At 47.4% G+C, this 24,598-nt stretch overlaps 1 long non-coding RNA gene across 1 annotated transcript; it reads left to right on the forward strand.

Annotated features, from left to right (window-relative positions):
* Nucleotides 1-1,768: 1,768 nt before the first annotated feature.
* Nucleotides 1,769-23,433, forward strand: LOC119963683. The gene is made up of 3 exons (XR_005460126.1): nt 1,769-1,848; nt 6,645-6,759; nt 23,307-23,433. It is a non-coding gene; the product is annotated as an uncharacterized LOC119963683 (long non-coding RNA).
* Nucleotides 23,434-24,598: the final 1,165 nt, after the last annotated feature.

The raw sequence follows: 24,598 nt of genomic DNA on the forward strand, positions 1-24,598 counted from the left end.
CCTCCACCCCCCCATCCCCATCCCCCCCCATCCCCCTCCCAGTGCAGTGCGTTCCAGACCATCACCACCCTCTGGTGCACCCTCTGGGTAAAAAGGATTTTCCTCAAATTCCCCCTCACCTCTTGCCCCTCATCTTGAACCTGTTTCCATCTCGTAACTGTCATTTGAAATGAAAATCGCTTATTGTCACGAGTAGGCTTCAATTAAGTTACTGTGAAAAGCCCCTAGTCGCCACATTCCGGCGCCTGTCCGGGGAGGCTGGTACGGGAATCGAACCGTGCTGCTGGCCTGCTTGGTCTGCTTTAAAAGCCAGTGATTTAGCTGAGTGAGCTAAACCAGCCCCATTTCAACTAAGGGGAACAGCTGCTCCCTATCCACCCTGTCCATGCCCCTCATAATCTTGTCCACCTCGATCAGATCACCCCTCAGTCTTCTCTGCTCCAGAGAGAACAACCCTAACCTATCCAACCTCTCTATGGGCAGCACGGTAGCATAGTTGTTAGTACAGTTGCTTCACAGCTCCAGGGTCCCAGGTTCGAATCCTGGCTCGGGTCACTGTCTGTGAGGAGTCTGCACGTTCTCCTCTTCTGTGCGTGGGTTTCCTCCGGGTGCTCCGGTTTCCTCCCACAGTCCAGAGATGTGCGGGTTAGGTGGATTGGCCATGCTAAATTGCCATTAGTGTTCAAAAAGGTTGGGTGGTGTTACTGGGATAGGGTGGAGGTGTGGACCTGGGTAGGATGCTCTTTCCAAGGGCCGGTGCAGACTCAATGGGCTGAATGGCCTTCTTCTGCACTGTAAATTCTATGATTCTATGACTCTTCGTTAAGAAAATGTTCCCTCCCAGGCAACATCCTGGTGAATCGCCTCTGCACCTACTCCAATCACATCCTTCCTATCATGTGGCCACCAGAACTACACACAGGGGCAGCACGGTGGCTCAGTGGGTTAGCCCTGAAGCCTCATGGCGCCGAGGTCCCAGGTTCGATCCCGGCTCTGGGTCACTGTCCGTGTGGAGTTTGCACATTCTCCCCGTGTTTGCGTGGGTTTCACCCCCACAACCCAAAGATGTGCAGGGTAGGTGGATTGGCCACGCTAAATTGCCCCTTAATTGGAAAAAGAATGAATTGGGTACTCTAAATTTTAAAAAAAAGAACTACACACAGAATTGCCCCACTGAAGCATCAGTTTCTACATAGAGGCTGCAAACATGCAGCTCAAAATTACCATCATTTCTCTCAGCCCGTCCACCAGGTGTAAATTGTCAAAGTCTGAACCAACTCCAGTAATTGGATGAACAAGAGTTTGTGAAAAACGATTGCATTTTCTTTGGTATCCGCCACAAACTTTGCTCCCTTGCCTCCGACTCCAGGCATGTCCTTGGCAATTGTTTCAGACTGAACTAGACTGTTTGCAACTTTGATATCATATTAAACCCCAAACTGAACTTGGAACCGGACATTCACAACATCAGCAAGACCAATCATTTCCACCTCTGTCGCATCATCTGATTCTGCCCCTCCTCAGCTCACATGTTGCTGAAACCCTCAACCATATCTTTACCAACTCTCAACTTGACTATTGCCTGGTTTGTCTCTCACTTTCCACCTTGGACCATTCTGTTAAATTAAAGGCGTTATTATTAATTTTTATGGTATGTTACAATGAGAGTATAAGATCAGAGAAATGTGTAAACAGCTGTTACCCTGCACATTTTCACAGTAGAGTGAACTCTTGTTTCTGTGACAGTGATCACTGGCTTTTCACCCTCAGGCCTGCTTCAATAGTGTATGCCGCAGCGTGTCTGGCTTTGGAGTCAACAAATGCAACAAGCACTGTAATGGCCATGGGGTAAGATTAACAAAATTCCAACTTTGTTTTTAGGTCACAAACAAATTTACATTTCAGCCCAACCAGAAACAGATTTCAGTCAGTCTGAGTTTGGGAGTTTGACAAGATTGGATGGTATTTATTTTAATGAGAGTCTGATGAGCAAGACAGCTGAATTGACGGCAGAAATTAATACAAGGGGTTCGATGTCATTGCTCTCACTGAAACATGTTTGAGAGAGCGGCAGGGTTGGCAGCTCAATGTTCCAGGATGCAGGAGCTTCAGAAGAGTTAGGGAATGAGGTAAAAGGCTGTCGTAATTTTCATCAGGGAATCAGTTACAGCAGTAAGGAGGATGATATCTAAGAAGGCTCTTCAACTGAAGCCATATGGGTAGAACTTAAAAACTAGAAAGGAGCAATCACGTTGCTGGGAGTGTTCTGTAGGATCCCTGACAGTCTGAGAGAAATAGAAGAGCAGATATGTGGGAAAATTTCAGAGAAGTGTAAAAATAATAGGGTAGTGATAGAGGGGATTTCAACTTCCCAAACGCTCACTGGGATAGCCACAGTGTGAAAGGTTTTGAGGGAGCAGAATCCTTAAACTGCATCCAGAACTTTTTAAGCCAGTATGTAGAAGGCCCTACAAGAGAACGGTCGGTCCTGGACTTAATTTTAGGGAATGAAGTTGGGCAAGTGGGTAAAGTATCAATGGGGGAACACTTTGCAGACAGTGATTATAAGCCCGTTAGTTTCAAGATTGTTATGGAAAAGGACAAGGATGGTCTGAGATCAAAGTTCTAAAATGGGAGAAGGCCGATTTTAATCAGATCAGGTATGAATTGGCCAGAGTGGACTGTAAATCTGTGACAGAACAATGGGATGTATTCAAGAAGGAAATAGGGAGAATACAGAGCCAACATGTTCCAATCAGGAAAATGGGTGGGACCAACAAATCCTGTGAACCCTGGATATGGAGGGATGGTCAGGGGCTGGTTTAGCTCACCAGGCTAAATCGCTGGCTTTTAAAGCAGACCAAGCAGGCCAGCAGCACGGTTCGATTCCCGTACCAGCCTCCCCGGACAGGCGCGGAATGTGGCGACTAGGGGCTTTTCACAGTAACTTCATTGAAGCCTGCTCGTGACAATAAGCGATTTTCATTTAATTTCATTTCATGTGCAGCATTGGATCAGGAGAAAAAGCCAGGCTGATGGCAGATATCAAGGGCTCAAAACAGCAGAAGCCGTAGGGGCTTATAGAATGTGCAAGCGGAAACCTAAAAGGCAATTAGGAGAGCAAAAAGGGGTCATGAAAGCATACTGAGAACTCAACACCGACAACTGCCAATCTCCAGACGCAATTCTGCAACTCATCCGCTTCATCCTCGATCACAATGTCTTCACCTTCGATAACAGATTCTTCTTCCAGAAACACGGAATAGCCATGGGACCCAATTCACACCTCAACACGCCAACATCTTCATGCACAAGTTGGAACAATACCTCCTCACCGCACAGGACCTTCAACCAATGCTATACACCAGATCCATCAATGACATTGTTTTCCTTTGGACCCACGGTGAAGAATCACTGAAACGACTACACTATGGCATCAATAAGTTCCATCCCACCATCAGACTCACCATGGACTATTCTCATCTCCATCAAGGACGGTCACCTCAGCACTTCGCTTTACCGCAAGCCCACGGATAACCTCACAATGTTCCACTTCTCCAGCTTTCACCCGAAACACATTAAAGAAGCCATCCCCTATGGACAAGCCCTCCGCACACACAGGATCTGCTCAGACGAGGAGGAACGTAACAGACATCTACAGACTCTGAAAGATGCCCTTGTACGAACGGGATATGGCACTCGACTCATCGATCGGCAGTTCTAACGCGCCACAGCAAAAAAACCGCACCAACCTCCTCAGAAGACAAGTACGGGTCACAACCGACAGAGTACTCTTCGTCGTCCAGTACTTCCCTGGAGCGGAGAAACTACGACATCTTCAACACGTCATAGATGAAGACGAACATCTTGCCAAGACCAGCGCCACATCCCTACTACTTGCCTTCAAACAACCGCGCAACCTCAAACAGACCATTGTTTGCAGCAAATTACCCAACCTTCAGGAGAACAGCGACCACAACACCACACAACCCTGCCATGGCAACCTCTGAAAGACGTACCAGATCATTGACATGGACACCACCATTACACGTGAGAACACCACCCACCAGGTACACGGTACATACTTGTGCGACCGCAGCCAATGTTGACTACCTCATACGCTGCAGGAAAGTATGTCCCGAGGCGTGGTACATTGGCGAGACCATGCAGACGCTGCGACAACGGATGAATGGACATCGCGTGACAATCACCAGGCAGGAATGTTCCCTTCCAGTCGGGGAACACTTCAGCAGTCAAGGGTATTCAGCCTCTGATCTCCGGGTAAGTGTTCTCCAAGGCGGCCTTCAGGATGCGCAACAGCGCAGAATCGCCGAGCAGAAATTCAAAATGAAGTTCCGCACACATGAGTACGGCCTCAACCGGGACCTTGGATTGGGCAGCACGGTGGCGCAGTGGTTAGCATTGCTGCCTCACGGCGCCAAGATCCCAGGTTGATCCCGGCTTTGGGTCACTGTCCGTGTGGAGTTTGCACATTCTCCCCGTGTCTGCGTGGGTTTTGCCCCCACAACCCAAAGATGTAGGGGCTGGTTTAGCTCACTCGGCTAAATCGCTGGCTTTCAAAGCAGACCAAGCAGGCCAGCAGCACGGTTCGATTCCCGTACCAGCCTCCCCGGACAGGCGCCGGAATGTGGTGACTAGGGGCTTTTCACAGTAACTTCATTGAAGCCTACTCGTGACAATAAGCGATTTTCATTTTTCATTTCATGTGCAGGATAGGTGGATTGGTCACGCTAAATTTCCCCTTAATTGGAAAAATTGAATTGGGTACTCTAAATTTATTTTTTAAAAACGGGACCTTGGATTCATGTCGCATTACATTCATCCCCCACCATCTGGCCTGGGCTTGTGAAATCCTACCAACTGTCCTGGCTTGAGACAATTCACACCTCTTTAACCTGTGATTATCCCTCTCTCCAGTCGCTCTGCCTGGACCTGTAAAGACTTAATTACCCATAAAGACTCGCATTGAAAGTATTGTCTTGCATCTTTGACTTTGTCTATATGTGTGTTTCTGGAACCTACCTCTCCATTCACCTGAGGAAGGAGCAGTGCTCCGAAAGCTGGTGTTTGAAACAAACCTGTTGGACTTTAACCTGGTGTTGTCAGACTTCTTACTGTTCAGGCTGTATGGCACAGTGCGGTGAGGTGGGGGTGAGCTATGTCTGTGTGAAACAGAGCACTCAGCTGTCTCTTACTTCCCCCCTGAGAGGTAAGGCTGGCATTAAATTTGTCCAGCTTGTTTTCGATCGCTTGGACATTTGCCAGGAGTACCCTGGGGAGAGGGGTCTTGAAACCGCGTTGCTTCGGTCTCACCTGCAGACCTCCACGTTTTCCTCGCTTCCTCGGTCGAGAGCCAGGTCGGGTGCTCCAGCGACTGGATCGGGTAGTGTAGATATCCTGAAACCTGGCACCGGGCACACAACACAGCCATCGACAAGATCTTGCCTGCAAAGAACTGTGTCCAGCCCACTATTATCGGTGCATCTCCATTAACTTGCCCTACTTCAATTGTGCCATGGTCAGGTTGCTTCTTCATCCTACAGAGCCTGCTCTCATTCTCACCAACACAAAATCTCTCTCAAAAAATCTTGAACCTATTAGACAATTGCAAAGTCAGCAGCTCCTCACTTCTACCTTCTGAGTGCCCTTACCTGCCTCACTCGCAGTCAACACTTGAAATGAAATGAAAATCGCTTATTGTCACGAGTAGGCTTCAAATGAAGTTACTGTGAAAAGCCCCTAGTCGCCACATTCCGGCGCCTGTTCGGGGAGGCTGCCCAAACATTGACCTAACATAAGGGGTGTGAGTGCCTCCTGGAACAAAGTGTTGGGGTAACTTTCCCCTTCCTCGATGTATCACCGTGTCTATAGCTCAGGCTCCAGTGTCAAGCCACTGATACTTAGTTCAAAGGAGTTTGTCCACATACTCTGATGCCTGGGAACTCCAGTTGTAACACATCACCTGCCCTGCATTCTGTATTATAAGACCATAAGACCAAAAGACTTCGGAGCAGAATTAGGCCACTCGGCCCATCGAGTCTGCTCCGCCATTCAATCATGGCTGATATTTTCTCATCCCCATTCTCCTGCCTTCTCCCCATAACCCCTGATCCCCTTATTGATCAAAAACCTATCTATCTCTATCTTAAAGACATTCAGTGATTATGTGTTGATTAATATATTATTTTTATTCACAGCGTAAAATAAATGAAGAAAACACGCACTAAGCGACCACCTCCTTCACTATACCAAATTCCCAGCTCACACTCTGCCATCAGCTGCTGCCTTTGTGCTTGTTACTACATTCACTAAACAAGGCCTCTTTTTATACCCACTGAAATTTTACAACTCAGCAATGTTGGCGAGAGAATCGAGTTCAAATGAACTACATAATTCACTAACTTTTGGGAGATTGCAGATCTCTGTTGAAGACTTTAACAGCAAATTGCAGTTAATTCTAAATGTAATCCAGACTATTTTGGAAATGAGATTAACCTGCAAATTTAACCATTAAAATTCTCTCAATTACCAAATTTCCAAACTGGTACTTTGCACCAGTTGCATGCAGGTGGTGATGAGTTGATGTCTTCATGCCTGCTGATTTGATTGCCTGTATTGTTTAGGTGTGTGATAATAATGATTCCTGTCACTGTGATGCTGGTTGGATTCCCCCTAACTGCACCTTCACCAGACAAGGCAGTGGTGTGGACAGCTCAGCACTGCTTTCTCAGCAGCCAGGTAAGAATCATGTTTTCTGACTTTGAAAACTTCTCCCAGGTGTTGATCGTGGTGAGTTGAGAGGATAAAGTCTTTTCGTTCTCAATCCTGATCACCATACCATTACTTTTGCTGTGTACTGCACTGTATTTTGACAACGGGAACATGGATTGCACTCAGTGTTAACACAACACGCACTAATTACACATCACAATCCTAATACAGAACTGCCAATCTACAGATGTTTCAGGCGGGATAGAGGGGGGATGTAGAAGGGGTGGGGAAGTTGCACGACAGGTTAGGGAGAGTATCACAGCTGTATTGCGGGACGACACCTCAGAGGGCTCATACAGTGAGGCAATAGGGGGAGAGCTCAGAAACAGGACGGGGGCAGTTGTTGGGGCTTTACTACAGACCACCCAACAGCCAGCGGGAGATAGAGGAACAGATATGTAGGCAGATTTTGGCAGGTTGCAAAAGTAACAGGATTGTCGTGGTGGGTGATTTTAACTTCCCCAATATTGACTGGGACTCACTTAGTGCTAGGGGTGTGGATGGGGCAGAGTTTGTCAGGAGCATCCAGGAGGGTTTCTTGAAACTTGGGAAGGAGTCGTACTGGACCTGGTATTGGAGAATGAGACCGGTCAGGTGGTCGACGTTTCAGGAGGAGAGCAGTTCAGGAACAGTGACCACAATTCAGTAAGCTTTAAGGTACTGATGGATAAAGATACATGGAGTCATAAGACCATAAGGCATAGGAGCAGAATTAGGCCACTCGGCCCATCGAGTCTGCTCCGCCATTCAATCATGGCTGATATTTTCTCATCCCCATTCTCCTGCCTTCTCCCCATAACCTCTGATCCCCTTATTAATCAAGAACCTATCTATCTCTGTCTTAAAGACACTCAGTGATTTGGCCTACACAGCCTTCTGCGGCAAAGAGTTCCACAGATTCACCACCCTCTGGCTGAAGAAATTCCTCCTCATCTCTGTTTTAAAGGATCGTCCCTTTAGTCTGAGATGGTGTCCTCTGGTTCTAGATTTTCCTACAAGTGGAAACATCCTCTCCACGTCCACTCTATCCAGACCTCGCAGTATCCTGTAAGTTTCAATAAGATCCCCCCTCATCCTTCTGAACTCCAATGAGTACAGACCCAGAGTCCTCAACCGTTCCTCATATAACAAGTTCTTCATTCCAGGGATCATTCTTGTGAACCTCCTCTGGACCCTTTCCAAGGCCCAGCACATCCTTCCTTAGATATGGGGCCCAAAACTGCTCACAATACTCCAAATGGGGTCTGACCAGAGCCTTATACAGCCTCAGAAGTACATCCCTGGTCTTGTATTCTAGCCCTCTCGACATGAATGCTAACATTGCATTTCCCTTCCTAACTACCGACTGTACCTGCACATTAACCTTAAGAGAATCATGAACAATGACTCCCAAGTCCCTGTGTGCTTCTGATTTCCAAAGCATTTCCCCATTTAGAACACAGCCTAAATTCCTCCTTCCAAAGTTCCTAACCTCACACTTTTCCACATTGTATTCCATCTGCCACTTCATTGCCCACTCTCCTAGCCTGTCCAGATCCTTACTCAATACTACCTGTCCCTCTGCAGATCTTTGTATCATCTGCAAACTCAGCAACCGCACCTTCAGTTCCTTCCTCCAGATCATTAATGTATATTGTAAAAAGTTGTGGCCCCAGCACAGACCCCTGAGGCACACCAGCACAGACCCCTGAGGCACACCAGCACAGACCCCTGAGGCACACCAGCACAGACCCCTGAGGCACACCAGCACAGACCCCTGAGGCACACCAGCACAGACCCCTGAGGCACACCAGCACAGACCCCTGAGGCACACCAGCACAGACCCCTGAGGCACACCAGCACAGACCCCTGAGGCACACCAGCACAGACCCCTGAGGCACACCAGCACAGACCCCTGAGGCACACCAGCACAGACCCCTGAGGCACACCACTAGTCACCGGCTGCCATCCTGAAAAAGGAACAAAAAAGAAAATGTTGGAAAATCTCAGCAAGTCTGGCAAAGTTTGACAAAGAGTCATCAGACTCAAAGCTCTTTTCTCTCCCACCAGATGCTGCCAGACTTGCTGAAATTTTCCAGCATTTTCTCTTTCGTTTCAGATTCCAGCATCCGCAGTAATTTGCTTTCATCCTGAAAAAGACCCCTTTATCCCCCACTCTCTGCCTTCTGCCAGCCAGCCAATCCTCTATCCATGCCAGGATCTTACTCTTAACACCGTGGGCTCTTAATTTATTTAACAGTCTCCTATGTGCCACCTTGTCAAAGACCTTCTGGAAATCTAAATAAATCACGTCCACTGGTTCTCCTTTGTCTATCGTCCTTGTTACCTCCTCAAAGAACTCTAACAGATTTGTCAGACACAACCTCCCCTTGACGAAGCCGTGCTGACTCAGTCCTATTTTACCATGCACTTCCAAGTACTCCGTAATCTCATCTTTAATAACAGACTCTAAAATCTTACCAGTGACTGAAGTCAGTCTGACTGGCCTATAACTTTGCCTCTCTCTTACCTTTCCTATATTAAAATAAACTCTTCCTAACTTATTTTACATTACGTGCTAGCTTGCACTCATATTTAATCTTCTCTCTCCTTATTTCTTTGTTAATTGTCCACTGCTCACTTCTTTTTTTTTTTATAAATTTAGAGTGCCCAATTATTTTTTCCAATTAAGGGGCAATTTAGAGTGGCCAATCCACCTACTCTGCACATTTTTGGGTTGTGGGGGCGAAACCCACGCAGACACGGGGAGAATGTGCAAACTCCACACAGACAGTGACCCAGAGCCGGGATCGAACCTGGGACCTCAGCGCCGTGAGGCGGTTGTGCTAACCACTAGGCCACCGTGCTGCCCCACTGCTCACTTCTAAAGGCTGATTGCAGCTTCTCCCTCTCAAACTGCAGGGTAAATTCTATCATATTGTGGTCACTGCTCCCTAAGGGTTCCTTCACCTTAAGTTCCCTAATCAAGTCTGCCTCATTACCCATCACCAAATCCAGAATTGCCTGTTCCCTAATCGCCTCTGTCACAAGCTGATCCAAAAAACCATCTCCTCGACATTCCACAAATTCCTTTTCTTGGGATCCACTACCTGCCTGATTTTCCCAGTCCACCTGAATATTGAAGACCCCCATGATTATTGTAATATTGCCTTTTTTACCTGCCTTTTCTATCTCCTGATTTATTTTCTGCCCCACATCCTGACTACTGCTCGGGGGCCTGTACATAACTCCCATCAGGGTCTTTTTACCTTTGCGATTCCTCAACTCTACCCACAGAGATTCTATGCCTTCTGATCCTACATCGTTCCTTTCTATCGATTTAAATTCATTTCTTAAGGTGAAGGATTGAGTTTCGGAACCACAAGGTCATGCTGCAGCTGTACATAACTCTGGTGCGGCCGCTCCTGGAGTACTGCGTGCAGTTCTGGTCACCACATTATAGGAAGGATGTGGAAGCTTTGGAAAGGGTTCAGAGGAGATTTACCAGGATGTTGCCTGGTATGGAGGGAAGGTCTTACGAGGAAAGGCTCAGGGAATTGAGGTGTTTTCGTTAGAGAGGAGAAGGCTGAGAGGTGACTTAATAGAGACATATAAGATAGTCAGAGGGTTAGATAGGGTGGACAGTGAGAGTCTTTTTCCTCGGATGGTGATGACCAACACGAGGGGACATAGCTTTAAATTGAGGGGTGGTAGATATAGGACAGATGTCAGAGGCAGTTTCTTTACTCAGAGAGTAGTAGGGGTGTGGAACGCCCTGCCTGCAACAGTAGTAGACTCACCAAATTTAAGGGCATTTAAGTGGTCACTGGATAGACATATGGATGAAAATGGAATAGTGTAGGTCAGATAGGCTTCAGATGGTTTCACAGGTCGGCGCAACATCGAGGGCCGAAGGGCCCGTACTGCGCTGTAGTGTTCTATGCTCTATGTTCTATGTTAGGTGCTAAATTGGGGGAAGGCTATGATTACAACAATATAAGGCAGCAACTGAAGAATGTAGATTGGGTGCAGATTTTTGAGAGCAAATCAACATCTGGCATGTGGGAAGCTTTGAGGTGTTAGTTGACAGGAATTCAGCACCGGCACGTTCCTGTAAGGATGACGGATAAGTAATGCAAGTTTCGGAAACCTTGCTAATGAGAGATATTGTGAGTCTAGTCAAAAAGAAAAAGGAAGCATTTGTCAAGGCAAGGAGGCTGGCAACAGACGAAGCCTGTGTGGAATACAAGGAAAGTGCAAAGAAACCTAAGCCAGGAGTCAGGAGGGCTAAAAGGGATCACGGAATGTCATTGACCAGCAGGGTGGATAGTCAGAGGCTTTTCCCCAGGGTAGAGGGGTCAATTACTAGGGGCCATAGGTTTAATGTGCGAGGGGCAAGGTTTAGAGGAGATGTATGAGGCAAGTTTTTTACACAGAGGGTAGTGCAACGCCGGCTCTAGGGTTGCTGGCGCCCCGGGCAAGCTGAACTTCGGCGCCCTTGGGGGGGGGGGGGGGGGGGGGGCCGAGGGGGGGGGGGGCGAGGGGGGGGGAGAGGGGGGGCGGGGCCGAGGGGGGGGTGAGGGGGGGCGGGGCCGAGGGGGGGGGCGGGGCCGAGGAGGGGTGGGGGGCAGGGCCGAGGAGGGGCAGGGGGCGGGGCCGAGGAGGGGCGGGGGGGCGGACCCGAGGGGGGGCGGGGGGGCGGACCCGAGGGGGGGGCGGGGGGGCGGACCCGAGGGGGGGGCGGGGGGGCGGACCCGAGGGGGGGCGGGGGGGCGGCCCCGAGGGGGGGGCGGGGGGGCGGACACGAGGGGGGGGCGGGGGGGCGGACCCGAGGGGGTGGCGGGGGGGCGGACCCGAGGGGGGGGCGGACACGCGGGGGGGCGGACGCGGGGGGCGGACCCGAGGGCGGGGCGGGGGGGCGGACCCGAGGGCGGGGCGGGGGGGACTGAGCGGTGGGGCGGACCAAGCCGGGGGGCCGCCCTGGGGCCGGGCGGCCACCGCGCATGCGCTGGTTGGCACCGGCCCAACTGCGCATGCGCGGGACCCGAGTCTCTGGCGCCCCCGAGCACATGGCGCCCCGGGCGACTGCCCGAGTTGCCGGTGCCTTGAGCCGGCCCTGGGGTAGTGGGTGCCTGGAACTCGCTGCTGGAGGAGGTGATGGAAGCAGGGACGATAGTGACGTTTAAGGGGCATCTTGACAAATACATGAATAGGATGGGAATAGAGGGATACGGAACCCGGAAGGGTAGGGGGTTTCAGTCCAGACGGGCAGCATGGTCGGTGCAGGATTCCACATAGTCACCTGAGGCCGGAACTGAACCTGGGTCCCTCATGCTGTGAGGCAGCAGTGCTAACCACTGTGCCACCCCACATGTTCCCTCTAGGGTGACAGGAAGGAGTAACAAACCCAGAGAACCATGACTGACCAGAGATATTCAGGATACAATGAGAAGGAAAAGAGAGGCTTTTTAGAAGATACATGGACAGCAAGTCTGCCGATGCATTAGTGGAGTACAGAAAGTACAGAATAGAGTTTAAGAAAGTAATTATGAGAGCAAAGAGGCAATATGAAAATGTTCTGGCTGGTAAAATTAGGGAAAAACCCGAGATATTCTATCAGTATATCAATGGCAAGAGGATAACCATGGAAAGAATAGCACCCATTCGGGACCAAGGCAGAAATCTGTGGATGGAGCCAGAGGACATTGGTAAGGTGAATGAATATTTTACATCTGTCTTCACCCAAGAGAATGTGGAGGCAGATATGGAACTCAGGGAGAGAGACTGAAATATGTTTGAGCAGGTTGTCATCGGGAGGGACAAGGTATTGGAGATGTTGACAGACTTAAAAGTGGACAGATCTCCAGGTCCGGATGAACTGTGTCCCAGGCTGCTGTGGGAGGCGACAAAGGAGATTGCAGAGACTTTGACCCAAATGTTTAATTCCTGTCTGGCCCAGGAGGAGGTACCATTGGACTGGAGAACAGCTACTGTGATCCCACTATTTAAGCAAGGCTGTAAAGGTAAAGCAAGAAACTACAGACCAGTGAGTCTCACATCAGTGGCGGGGAAACTACTGTGGAAAATTCAGACGGAGAGAACCTATCTCTACTTGGAGAGGCAAGGTTTGATCAGGAATAGCATGGCTTTGTCACAGGGAGATTCATACGGGAAGGTTTGATCAGGAATAGCATGGCTTTGTCACAGGGAGATTCATACGGGAAGGTTTGATCAGGGAGAGTCAGCATGGCTTTGTCACAGGGAGATTCATACGGGAAGGTTTGATCAGGAATAGTCAGCATGGCTTTGTCACAGGGAGATTCATACGGGAAGGTTTGATCAGGAATAGCATGGCTTTGTCACAGGGAGGTTCATACGGGAAGGTTTGATCAGGGAGAGTCAGCATGGCTTTGTCACAGGGAGGTTCATACGGGAAGCTTTGATCAGGAATAGCATGGCTTTGTCACAGGGAGGTTCATACGGGAAGGTTTGATCAGGGAGAGTCAGCATGGCTTTGTCACAGGGAGATTCATACGGGAAGGTTTGATCAGGAATAGCATGGCTTTGTCACAGGGAGGTTCATACGGGAAGGTTTGATCAGGAATAGCATGGCTTTGTCACAGGGAGGTCATGCCGAACAAATTGTATAACATTTTTTGAGCATGTGACCAGGTGTGTAGATGAGGGTCGTGCAGTCGATGTAGTTCACATAGATTTCAGCAAAGCCTTTGACAAGGTCCAACATGGGAGACTTATAAAAAAGGAAAATGCGCATGGGATCCAGGGGAACTTGATAAGGTGGATTCAAAGCTGGCTGAGCTGTCGGAGACCGAGGGTGATGACAGACGGCTGCTTTAGTGACTGGAAGCCAGTGTCCTGTGGCACAGGGATCATGGTACACATTGGCACCAACAACACAGGTAAACTAAAGGATGAGGATCTGCAAACTGAGTATCGGAATTTAGGAGATAAACTAAAATGCAGGACCTCAAATGTAGTAATCTCAGGATTATTCCCAGTTCCATGTGCTAGAGAGAGCAGGAATAGGAGGATAGATCAGATGAATACGTGGCTGGAGAGATTGTGTTGCCGGGGGAGGATTCAGATTCTTCAGGCACTGGGGCCGGTTCTGGAAAGGTGGGACCTGTACAAACCGGACACGTTGCACCTGAGCAGAGTTGGGACCAATGTCCTTGCGGGGGCTTTCGCTGGATCTGTTGGGGAATATTTAAAGTAGTGTGGCAGGAGGATGGGATCCCAGGAGTATGGTAAGATAGGTCACATTCAGGTCATGAAAATGGACGTAGTCCATTAGCTAGCGATGTGGAAGATTAATTACAGAAGAAGCAACAGTTTTTAAGTGTCCAGCGGGGCAAATAGTGGGGTTGAACTGATTATACTTCAAAACAAGGAGTATTTAGCTCACTCGGCTAAATCGCTGGCTTTTAAAGCAGACCAAGCAGGCCAGCAGCACGGTTCGATTCCCGTACCAGCCTCCCCGGACAGGCGCCGGAATGTGGCGACTAGGGGCTTTTCACGGTAACTTCACTGAAGCCTACTCGTGACAATAAGCGATTTTCATTTCATTACAAACAAGGTAGACGAGTTAAGGTACAGGTGGACACATGGCAACAGGAAGTCATTGCTATAACGGAAACCTGGCTGAAGGAGGGACAACATGAGCAGCTCAGTATTCCTGGTTATAGAGCTTTCAGACACAATAGAGTGGGAGATAAAAAGGGAGGGGGATTATCACTAATGGTTAAAGAATCTATTCCAGTTGTGAGAAGGGATGACCTACTAAACGGGTCAACACACGAGGCTTTATGGGTTGTGCTTAAAAATAAAAAGGGGGCAGTTACGCTACTGGGAATATACTACAGACCCCCCCAAATAGTGAAAGGGAGATTGGAGAGCAAATATGTAGATAAATGTCTGCCTGTAAGGACAAGAGGGCAATAATAGTCGGAGATGTTAACTATCCCAATATCAACTGGGATTCAAACAATGTGAGAGAAGTGAGGGAGAACATTTCATGCAGTGTGTCCACCCAATTAGTGACAAACCCAACGAGAGGAGATACAATTCCAGACCTTGTCTTGCGGAAGGGAGCAGGGCGAGTGGGTGAAGTGACAGTTCGCGACCATATCGGGGATAGTGATCATAATTCAGTGAGATTCAGTATTACCATGGAAACGGACAGAGATAAAGCAGGAGTAAGAATGTTGAACTGGGGGAAGGCAAATTTTGCAGAAATGAGAAGGGATTTTGCTGAGGTGGGCTGGCCGACATTGCTGGAGGATAAATCAGTGGGAAACCTGTGGGAAGCACTAAAAGGAGAGATCCTAAATGTTCAAAGTAGACAAGTCCCCTCCATGAATAAGAGTGGTACTGCCAAATCTGGACCCCCTGGTCATCTGGAGGAACATAGGGGAAGATCAAACTGAAAAAGTGTACAATAGGCATAAAGAACTGAGCACTGCAGATCGCTAGGAGAGAATAGAAAGTGCAGGGACAAATTCAAAAAGGAAATAAAAGGGAGGGCATGAAAAAAGGTTAGCGAGTAAAGTTAAAGAAAACCCAAAAATGTTTTACCAATATACTAATGGTAAAAGGTTAGTTAAGGAAAAAGGTGGACCTATCAGAGATGAAGAGGGAAACTTGGGTGTGTCGATGCAGAGGCTGTGGGAAGGGTTTTAAATAAATCTTTTGTCTTGGTGTTTACAAAGGAAATGGATGATGCAGATATAGTAATCTAGGAGGAACACCGTGAGATATTTGATGGAGTAATTATAAAGAGAGAGGAAGTACTGGAAGGATTGAAATCTTTGAACATTGCTAAGTCGCCAGGGCCAGATGCATTGTTTCCAAGGCTACTGAAGAAGGTCAGGGAGGAGATCACAGATGCTCTGAGAATGATTTTCCAATCCTCAAGAGATACAGGGGAGGTACCGGAGGACTGGAGGTGTAGAGGGGACATGAGGAAGACCTTTTTACGCAGAGGGTAGTGGGAGTCAGGAATTCACTGCCCAAGCTGGTGGTGGAGGCAGAGACCCTAAACTCTTTTTAAATGTACCTTGGTCTGCACCTTAAGTGCTGTGGACCGGGTGCAGGAATGTGGGATTAGAAATGCCACCTGGGTGTCCTTTTCTAGCATGGACAAGATGGGCTGAATGGCCTACTTCTGTGCTGTAACTTTTCTATGGTTCTATGGATCTGTACTGGGCCTCCTATTATTCACCATTTATATAAACAATATAGATGACTCTGGGGGTAGGATCAGTAAGCTTGTGGATGACACAAAGATTGGCCGCCTGGTTAACTGAGGTTGAGTGTCTTGGGCGACAGGAGGAGATGGACGGGATGGTCAAATGGGCAGATAAGTGGCAGATAGAGTTTAACCTGAAAAGTGTGAGGTGATCCACTTTGGATGGAGTAATTTCACAAAGGAATATTCAATGAAAGACATGATACTAGGGGGTTCTGAAGAACAAACGGGCCTTGGCGTGTTTGTCCATAGATCTCTGAAGGCAGAAGGGCAGGTTAATAGGATGGTGAAAAAGTCACATGGGACACACTTTTATCAATCAGGGCATAGATTACAAACATAGGGAGATGATGGTGCTGTACAGAACTTTGGCGAGGCCACAGCTAGAGTACTGTGTGCAGTTCTGGTGGCCACATTACAGGAAGGATGTGATTGCACTGGAGGGGGTGCAGAGGAGATTCACCAGGATGTTGCTGGGATGGAACATTTCAGTTATGAAGAGAGGTTGGATAGGCTTGGGTTGTTTTTGCTGGAGCAGAGAAGACTGAGGGGTGACCTGATTGAGGTGTACAAGACTATCACAGAATCCCTACAGTGCAGAAGGAGGCCATTCAGCCCATCGAGTCCCCGAAGGAGCACCCTACCACGGCCAGCCCCACCACCCCACCCTTTCTCCATAACCCCACCTAACCTTTTGGACACTAAGGGCTAATTTAGCATGGCCAACCCACCTCACCTGCACATCTTTGGATTGAAACTCTGAACTTTCAGAATGGTGGCATAGATATGGGAATTAAGCATCAGAATCTCCACTGATGGCAGATTGGAACCAAGTCAGCTGTTGCTGCATTCTTAGAATTGGGAAATCCCATCTAGATGATAGGGAATGATGATAAGGCATAAAAACCAGTCTGTGGCACACATATTGGAAAGGCCCTTTCTGTTTATTCCCTTAGTTCCCCTTTCTTTTATTTTTGCCATTACAGTTTTGATCTGTGGATGATTTACGGATATGTTGTTAAGGCAGCCTGTACCTTTAATTCAACAGAAGGAGACAGTGCCTGTACCTTTAATTCAACAGAAGGAGACAGTGCCTGTACCTTTAATTCAACAGGAGGAGACAGTGCCTGTACCTTTAATTCAACAGAAGAAGACAGTGCCTGTACCTTTAATTCAACAGAAGGAGACAGTGCCTGTACCTTTAATTCAACAGAAGGAGACAGTGCCTGTACCTTTAATTCAACAGAAGGAGACAGTGCCTGTACCTTTAATTCAACAGAAGGAGACAGTGCCTGTACCTTTAATTCAAACAGAAGATTCCAGAGGGCTGTGCTGTTTTAGATTGGTGATTGCAGACTGGCCAGTATCAGTGGTGACTCGGTTTGATTGATTTTGTTGGTGGCCAATGAATTGGGCCAAAGGGTTGTGCTCTGCCTGCTAACAGGTGGCGATTGGATCTGATTCCACTCGAATGTTTCCTGAGATCGAGGTTCCAGTTTGGTTTCACTTTTGATTCTGCAGCTTGGATGGGGAGATCTAACTAACTCCAACTCTTTCTCAAAAGATCAGAAGGGGAGATCTAACTAACTCCAACTCTTTCTCAAAAGATCAGAAGGCCGAAATGAGAGCTGATTTCCAGCAAGTTTGGGTGCTATTATCTTGAGACTGCAGAGGCCTGAAATCAAAGCACGGGCTGAAAGCAAGGTTTGATGTGAAATGAGGCGATTCTTCAGAAAGCCAGCTGCCTATGAGTAATGTATTTTTTCAGCCTGCGGTGACCCTGAATGAATGACTCTGCAAAGAAGACCATTACCAGCTGTAGTGATCTCTGTGTGCGTTAATACATGTTCAGTTAATGTAAAGTCAGTACAGACAGATAATCATTAGATGGCAATGCTAACAGGAGCTATAAAAGGAATTTCCCGCTCTTTCTTTAGTTAGTGTGTGTGGAGAACAGCTGGAGTGAAGACGTGAGCAGAGTGTAGTGTATTATTATAATTGTTAGTTTCATCTAAACTTGCTTAGATGTTTTACTAGTTTAGTATTGAAGTGAAATAACTCACTAGTTTATTATATATTACTCAACAAATATTTTGTCATCATCTGGAAGAGTTCGACTATTTCTCATCAGAATTCAATACAACTCGGCGAGACAAAAGAGTAATATTTATATTACAATTTAGTAATATAACATGCTACCAGGAGTTTAAATATAACATGGTACCAGGTATAAACAAGCTTTAAGAACAATTAGAAACAAAATTAGAAAAGAAAAGATAAAGTTCCGATACTGACTGTTCGACTATGGAAGTCATCACAGCAAACGGATCCTCGGCAGCAAATCGATTCGATAGACCAAATGCAGACTCCCAGATATCTGAAGACTACCAATAACTTAAATCTTAATTGGAAGTTATTGAAACAGCAATTCCAGCTCTATTTAGAAACTCATGACTTAAATACAGCCTCCGAAGCTAGACACATAGCTTTGCTTCTGTCATAGAACATAGAACAGTACAGCACAGAACAGGCCCTTCGGCCCTCAATGTTGTGCCGAGCCATGATCACCCTACTGAAACCCACGTATCCACCCTATAACCGTAACCCAACAACCCCCCCCTTAACCTTACTTTTATTAGGACACTACGGGCAACTTAGCATGGCCAATCCACCTAACCCGCACATCTTTGGACTGTGGGAGGAAACCGGAGCACCCGGAGGAAAACCACGCACACAAGGGGAGGACGTGCAGACTCCACACAGACAGTGACCCAGCCGGGAATCGAACCTGGGACCTTGGAGCTGTGAAGCATTTCTGCTAACCACCATGCTACCCTGCTGCCCCTGTCCATGGCAGGTCAGCGAGCGATTGAAATTTATAATTTGTACATTTTCCAGTTCGAGTACATTAGATGGGTCGTTCTTTGCACAATGTGTGCAGGAGGGTTTCCTGACACAATATGTTGACAGGCCAACAAGAGGCAAGGCCACATTGGATTTGGTTTTGGGTAATGAACCAGGCCAGGTGTTAGATCTGGAGGTAGGTGAGCACTTTGGAAACAGTGACCACAATTCGGTGACCTTTACGTTAGTGATGGAAAGGGATAAGTATACCCCGCAGGGCAAGAGTTATAGCTGGGGGAAGGGCAATTATGATGCCATTAGACATGACTTAGGATGTGTAGGTTGGAGAAGTAGGCTGCAAGGGTTGGGCACACTGGATATGTGGAGCTTGTTCAAGGAACAGCTATTGCATGTTCTTGATAAGTACGTACCAGTCAGGCAGGGAGGAAGGGATCGAGCGAGGGAACCCTGGTTTACCAAAGAAGTGGAATCTCTTGTTAAGAGGAAGAAGGAGGCCTATGTGAAGATGAGGCATGAAGTTTCAGTTGGGACGCTTGATAGTTACAAGGAAGCGAGGAAGGATCTAAAGAGAGAGCTGAGACGAGCAAGGAGGGGACATGAGAAGTCTTTGGTAGGTAGGATCAAGGAAAACCCAAAAGCTTTCTATAGGTATGTCAGGAATTAAAGAATGACTAGGGTAAGAGTAGGGCCAGTCAAGGACAGTGGTGGGAAGTTGTGTGTGGAGGCTGAGGAGATAAGCGAGATACTAAATGAATACTTTTCGTCAGTATTCACTCAAGAAAAAGATAATATTGTGGAGGAGAATGCTGAGACCCAGGCTATTAGAATAGATGGCATTGAGGTGCGTAGGGAAGAAGTGTTGGCAATTCTGGACAAGGTGAAAATAGATAAGTCCCCGGGGCCGGATGGGATTTATCCTAGGATTCTCTGGGAAGCCAGGGAAGAGATTGCTGAGCCTTTGGCTTTGATTTTTAGGTCATCATTGGCTACAGGAATAGTGCCAGAGGACTGGAGGATAGCAAATGTGGTCCCTTTGTTCAAGAAGGGGAGTAGAGATAACCCCGGTAACTATAGGCCGGTGAGCCTAACGTCTGTGGTGGGTAAAGTCTTGGAGAGGATTATAAAAGATACGATTTATAATCATCTAGATAGGAATAATATGATTAGGGATAGTCAGCATGGTTTTGTGAAGGGTAGGTCATGCCTCACAAACCTTATCGAGTTCTTTGAGAAGGTGACTGAACAGGTAGACGAGGGTAGAGCAGTTGATGTGGTGTATATGGATTTCAGTAAAGCGTTTGATAAGGTTCCCCACGGTCGGCTATTGCAGAAAATACGGAGGCTGGGGATTGAGGGTGATTTAGAGATGTGGATCAGAAATTGGCTAGTTGAAAGAAGACAGAGGGTGGTGGTTGATGGCAAATGTTCAGAATGGAGTTCAGTTACGAGTGGCGTACCACAAGGATCTGTTCTGGGGCCGTTGCTGTTTGTCATTTTTATAAATGACCTAGAGGAGGGCGCAGAAGGATGGGTCAGTAAATTTGCAGACGACACTAAAGTCGGTGGAGTTGTAGACAGTGCGGAAGGATGTTGCAGGTTACAGAGGGACATAGATAAGCTGCAGAGCTGGGCTGGGAGGTGGCAAATGGAGTTTAATGTGGAGAAGTGTGAGGTGATTCACTTTGGAAAGAATAACAGGAATGCGGAATATTTGGCTAATGGTAAAATTCTTGGTAGTGTGGATGAGCAGAGGGATCTCGGTGTCCATGTACATAGATCCCTGAAAGTTGCCACCCAGGTTGATAGGGTTGTGAAGAAGGCCTGTGGTGTGTTGGCCTTTATTGGTAGAGGGATTGAGTTCCGGAGCCATGAGGTCATGTTGCAGTTGTACAAAACTCTAGTACGGCCGCATTTGGAGTATTGCGTACAGTTCTGGTCGCCTCATTATAGGAAGGACGTGGAAGCTTTGGAACGGGTGCAGAGGAGATTTACCAGGATGTTGCCTGGTATGGAGGGAAAATCTTATGAGGAAAGGCTGGTGGACTTGAGGTTGTTTTCATTGGAGAGAAGAAGGTTAAGAGGTGACTTAATAGAGGCATACAAAATGATCAGAGGGTTAGATAGGGTGGACAGCGAGAGCCTTCTCCCGCGGATGGAGGTGGCTAGCACGAGGGGACATAGCCTTAAATTGAGGGGTAATAGATATAGGACAGAGGTCAGAGGTGGGTTTTTTACGCAAAGAGTGGTGAGGCCGTGGAATGCCCTACCTGCAACAGTAGTGAACTCGCCAACATTGAGGGCATTTAAAAGTTTATTGGATAAGCATATGGATGATAAGGGCATAGTGTAGGTTAGATGGCCTTTAGTTTTTGACTTCCCATGTCGGTGCAACATCGTGGGCCGAAGGGCCTGTACTGCGCTGTATCGTTCTATGTTCTATGTTCTAAATGGTACCGCAGTTATCATGGGGGATTTTAATCTCCATGTCGATTGGTTTAACTAGGTCGGTCAAGGCAGCCTTGAGGAGGAGTTTATAGAATGTATCCGCGATAGTTTTCTTGAACAGTATGTAATGGAACCTACGAGGGAACAAGCGGTCCTAGATCTGGCCCTGTGTAATGAGACAGGATTGATCAATGATCTCATAGTTAGGGATCCTCTTGGAAGGAGCGATCACAATATGGTTGAATTTGAAATACAGATAGAGGGTGAGAAGGTAAAATCAAACACTAGTTTATGTGCTTAAACAAAGGAGATTACAATGGGATGAGAGAAGACTAAGGTAGACTGGGAGCAAAGATTTTATGGTGAAACAGTTGAGGAACAGTTAAACCTCATGGAATCCAGGGTGAGGTAGCCAATTGGATACAAAATTGGCTTGGCGACCGAAGCCAAAGGGTGATTGTAGAGATTTGTTTTTCAAAACTGGAGGCCTGTGACCAGCGCTGTGCCTCAGTGATCGGTGCTGGCTCCCCTGTTATTTGTTATATATATTAATGATTTAGATGAGAATGTAGGAGGCATGGTTAGTAAGTTTGCAGATGACACCAAGATTGGTGGCAAAGTGGTCAGTGAAGAAAGTTATATAAGATTGCAACAGGATCTTGATCAATTGGGCCAGTGGGTCGATGAATGGCAGATGGAGTTTAGAACATAGAACATAGAACAGTACAGCACAGAACAGGCCCTTCGGCCCTCAATGTTGTACCGAGCCATGATCACCCTACTCAAACCCACGTATCCACCCTATACCCGTAACCCAACAACCCCCCCCTTAACCTTACTTTTATTAGGACACTACGGGCAATTTAGCATGGCCAATCCACCTAACTCGCACATCTTTGGACTGTGGGAGGAAACCGGAGCACCCGGAGGAAACCCACGCACACAGGGGGAGGACATGCAGACTCCACACAGACAGTGACCCAGCCGGGAATTGAACCTGGGACCCTGGAGCTGTGAAGCATTTATGCTAACCACCATGCTACCCTGCTGCTACTTTAGATAAATGTCAGGTGATGCATTTTGGAAGATCAAGTCAGGGCAGCACCTACTCAGTTAATGGTAGGGAGTTGGGGAGAGTTACAGAACAAAGAGATCTCGGAATACAGGTTCATAGCTCCTTGAAGGTGGAATCACAGGTGGACAGGGTGGTGAAGAAGGCATTCAGCATGCTGGGTTTTATTGGTCAGAATATTGAATACAGGAGTTGGGACGTCTTGTTGAAGTTGTACAAGACATTGGTTAGACCACACATGGAATACTGTGTTCAGTTCTGGTCAGCCTATTATAGGAAGGATATTGTTAAACTAGAAAGAATGCAGAAGAGATTTACGAGGCTGCTACCAGGACTTGATGGTCTGAGCTATAAGGAGAGGCTGGATAGGCTGGGACTTTTTTCCCTGGAGCGTCGGAGGCTTCGGGTGATCTTATAGAGGTCTATAAAATAATGAGGGGCATCGATAAGGTAGATAGTCAACATCTTTTCCCAAAGGTAGAGGAGTCTAGAACTAGAGGGCACAGGTTTAAGGTGAGAGGGGCGATACAATAGGGTCCAGAGGGGAAATTTCTTCACACAGAGGGTGGTGAGGGTTTGGAACGAGCTGCCAAAGGCAGTGGTAGAGGCAGGTACAACTCTGTCTTTTAAAAAGCATTTAGACAGTTTCTGGGTTAGATACGTACAGAGGGATCTGTGGGTAATTGGGACTAGCTTTATGGTTAAAAACTGGGTGGCATGGGCAAGTTGGGCCGAATGGCCTGTTTCCATGCTGTAAATATGACCTCCTTCAGATAAAGTAAATGATGGTGAGTTTGTGATGCACAATCTGCATTGGATCTGGATGGAGTGGAGTTGTGAACCCATGTCTTACCCCTTGCTTTCTTATCTCTTTGCATTTTACAGCAGAAAATATTGATGTTCAAAGTCTGAAACCAACCCCTGGAATTATTGAAAACAAATACATCCATCCGAAAACAAGAACCACTGGTGGAGGAAACAGTAAGGAACTGATTACTTTCTTAATCATTCACATAAACCTGCATTTTGCCACAAAACAAGAATTAGTCACCTCAGGATTTAAATATATTCAGAGACCAATAGCACATTCCTGGAAACCCGTGATCCACCAATCACGCAGTAAAGGTCGCAAACACAGGAATTTCCCCGATATTGACTGGCGGCACAGTAAGAAGTCTGACAACACCAGGTTAAAGTCCAACAGGTTTGAATCTAATTCTAATTCACCTGAGGAAGGAGCTGCGCTCCAAAGCTAGTGATTTGAAACAAACCTGTTGGACTTTAACCTGTTGTTGTCAGACTTCTTACTGTGCTCACCCCAGTCCAACGCCGGCATCTCCACATCATTTATTGACTGGGACTCACTTAGTGTTCGGTGTTTGAATGGGGCAGAGTTTGTAAGGGGTAGCCAGGAAGGCTTCTTGATGCAATATGTAGATAGTCCAACTGGGGAAGATACAATCCTGGTATTGGGGAATGAGCCTGGACAGGTGGTTGAGGTTTCAGTAGGGGAACATTTTGGGAGCAGTGACCACAATTCAGTAAGTTTTAGGGTACTTTTGGACAGGGATGAGGGGGTTAAGGTGCTAAACTGGGGAAATACAAGTTGCGATAACGTGAGACAGGAATTGAAGAATTTGGAGTGGGTGCGGCTGTTGGAGTGTAAATCAACATCGGACATGTGGGAGTCTTTCAATTGACAATTAAAAGAACAAAGAAAGTAAAGTACAGCACAGGAACAGGCCCTTCAGCCCTCCAAGCCTCTGCCAACCATGCTGCCCGTCTAAAATAAAATCTTACACACTTCTTGGGTCCGTATCCCTCTATTCCCATCCTATTCATGTATTTGTCAAGATGCTCCTTAAATGTCACTATCGTCCCTGCTTCCACCACCTCCTCCAGCAGCGAGTTCCAGGCACCCACTACCCTTTGTGTAAAAAACTTGCCTCCTACATCTCCTTTAAACCTTGCCCCTCGCACCTTAAACCTATGCCCCCCTAGTAATTGACCCCTCTACCCTGGGAAAAAGCCTCTGACTATCCACTCTGTCTATGCCCCTCATAATTTTGTAGACCTCTATCAAGTTGCCCTTAACCTCTGTCATTCCAGTGAGACAAACCGAGTTTATTCAACCTCTCCTCATAGCTAATGCCCTCCATACCAGGCAACATCTTGGT

This window comes from Scyliorhinus canicula, chromosome 3 (genome assembly GCF_902713615.1).
Source record: "Scyliorhinus canicula chromosome 3, sScyCan1.1, whole genome shotgun sequence".
In the NCBI taxonomy this organism is placed as follows: domain Eukaryota; kingdom Metazoa; phylum Chordata; class Chondrichthyes; order Carcharhiniformes; family Scyliorhinidae; genus Scyliorhinus; species Scyliorhinus canicula.